Below are 2,364 nucleotides of genomic sequence, written 5' to 3'. Positions count from 1 at the left end.
AGTCCTTTTTTCGTTCTTTCTTTTTGCCAGCAGTATATCAATTTGCTTCCATTACAGTTGTTCTGAAGTCGTTTTAGTCTTTTTCTCAAGTCGTACTCTGGTGATAGGTGATGAAGTGTCGACTGCCAGGTTTCTCCTTTACACGGTGGCTCTCGAAGTTTATATCCTGCTGGATACTATTTCCTATGGACTGTGTTCCGTCCTAATTACTTTGTACTTTACTCGGGTTAATTTCTTAAACAGTGTTTAATCATACCAACCTTGAATTTTGTCTAGGTTCCTCCGTAAGTGGATGCAAAACTCGCCACTCTTGTCTTTCCCCGTAAGCTCCATCATTCGGGAACAGATCCAGGTATGAGTATAGTCCTCCTGGCCAGTGATTTACCGAGATCAAGAAGAACAATGGTTCCAGGACCCAGCCCTGAGGCAACCCATTTCGTTGGGGCTTCACTGACACGACTCCCTTCATTCCATTCCGCTGCGGTAAATCTCTGTCCATCAGGAGAGTCTGGCCCTTATTCCTGTGTGTGTGTGTGTGTGTGTGTGTGTGTGTGTGTGTGTGTGTGTGTGTGTGTGTGTGTGTTCAAGGGACGTCTGTGTAGTTCCATAAGTCACTGTATAGCTAGGAGACGTGCTGGTTCGTCTAGTTGCTCCACCTTCCTTAACGTGTAATCCCCCCCTGCTCGTAGCTCGGTCGCTCACACTCACTTCCTGGGGGGGAATTGTACATGGAGGAAGGAAGGGAAAGTCCGAATAGCATCCAGAACGAAAGCAAGAGGATAACATCCGAGATACGAACCTCCATCACCACCACAGATAAGATGATGGAGATTCCATCGAGGCTACGTGAAGGTGTGGGCGTTCGTCCTAACTCTTAAAGATTTTTTGAGTCCTGTCCCAGACATATGTGATGGGCGTGATGCAGCCGGCTCAGCTTCCCCCCAGGGAGAAGGTCTGCCTGTGGTCGTAACCATTAACTATATGGAAAGTTGGAACCTCAGAGAGAGAGATGAATATTCGGTATCAACTTCGCCAAACTTGGAGAATTCCCTCGAAGTTGTGTAAGTGATAAAAAGATATAAGAAATAAGGGAAGGGAGGAAGTGTGGATAATTCTGTGATTATCTAAACCTTCGTGATGGGGTTCCAGGAACAAAGGATAACACAATAAAAAAAAAAAAAGATTTGCTAAGCTTCAAGAGGGTTAAGAAAATTGCTTCCATGAGAAACTTTGATAGTTAAGTGGAGGGGCTTTGTGCATTATGAGAGATTATCTGGTGGTCACAGGAAGGGTGATGAATCCCCACCAGGAGAATGGAAACACTTTGTATCAAGTTGGGAACACTTTGTATCAAGTTGGGAACACTTTGTGTATCAAGTTGGGAACACTTTGTGTATCAAGTTGGAAACACTTTGTGTATCAAGTTGGGAAACGCCCCACCACCTCCCCACCCCACACATGCACGCTCGATCTCCCTCATATGGGACTTGTAACGTCTAACTTCGTCCAAAGTGCTTCCATTTCTCCCAGTGTCTGGCACTACCCCAACCCTCCTGTAACCCATCAGACTCCTCTCGTACGATGCACAACGCCCTCCACTAACTATTCAAACTCTCTCACTCTCACTAACAGCTTTCCTCACGGGTGAAAAAAAAAAGGAAAGAAAAAAGATTCCCTTAAAACATAAGAAGGTATGAAGGTGGTTGGAATGGTGTTGTGTGGCTTGGAGGAGGAAGAGAGAGAGAGAGAGAGAGAGAGAGAGAGAGAGAGAGAGAGAGAGAGAGAGAGAGAGAGAGAGAGAGAGAGAGAGAGAGAGAGAGAGAGAGTTAGGTCCGGCGCCAGGACCGCCGTTGGAAAGGGAAGGGGGAGAGGGAGACTGGTTGGGGGATCGGTTGGTGGTTAGGGGAGGAGGGTAGGGGTGTGTGTGTGTGTGTGTGCTCCTGCTGAGGGAAATACGCAGAGGCGAGAGTCAGTTGTCTGGCAGCCGCCGGGGTAGCAACATCGCTCGTCCGTGCCACTCACCTCCGCGGATCTTCGCCCGCTCCTCACTCTTCGTAGGCGCCTTGTTATCTCGTTGTATTTGTAAGTGTGGATCACAAGAAGCACTCAGTCGTACTCTTGCTTAACCCGACCACTGAATGCATCAACTTAATGGCTTGGAGTGAACAACAGTCGATCATATATTAGATACAGAGATTTGTATTCAGTACAGATAACACGATCCTTTTGAAGGAATGAAAGTGTTTGAAAATGTAATATGCTTCGGATGAACTTATTTCCAGTATCAGGGCTTCAGTTGGCGCAATCACCCAGCGGCTAAAAGGCCAAAAAAAGATACATGTATACATATGAATTGTGGTGAAA

At 46.5% G+C, this 2,364-nt stretch overlaps 1 long non-coding RNA gene across 1 annotated transcript in view; it reads left to right on the top strand.

The window, feature by feature from the left end:
• Window positions 1-1,990: 1,990 nt before the first annotated feature.
• Window positions 1,991-2,364, top strand: part of LOC139757478 (uncharacterized) — a 127,546-nt gene continuing 127,172 nt past the window's right edge. Inside the window, exon 1 of the long non-coding RNA XR_011714640.1 lies at window positions 1,991-2,364. This exon is cut by the window's right edge and continues 106 nt beyond it. This is a non-coding gene — a long non-coding RNA (uncharacterized lncRNA).

Source organism: Panulirus ornatus, chromosome 27, assembly GCF_036320965.1.
Source record: "Panulirus ornatus isolate Po-2019 chromosome 27, ASM3632096v1, whole genome shotgun sequence".
Classification (NCBI taxonomy): domain Eukaryota; kingdom Metazoa; phylum Arthropoda; class Malacostraca; order Decapoda; family Palinuridae; genus Panulirus; species Panulirus ornatus.
The sequence above is the reverse complement of the archived record's forward strand: the minus strand, read 5'-3'. Positions and strand labels throughout refer to the sequence as shown.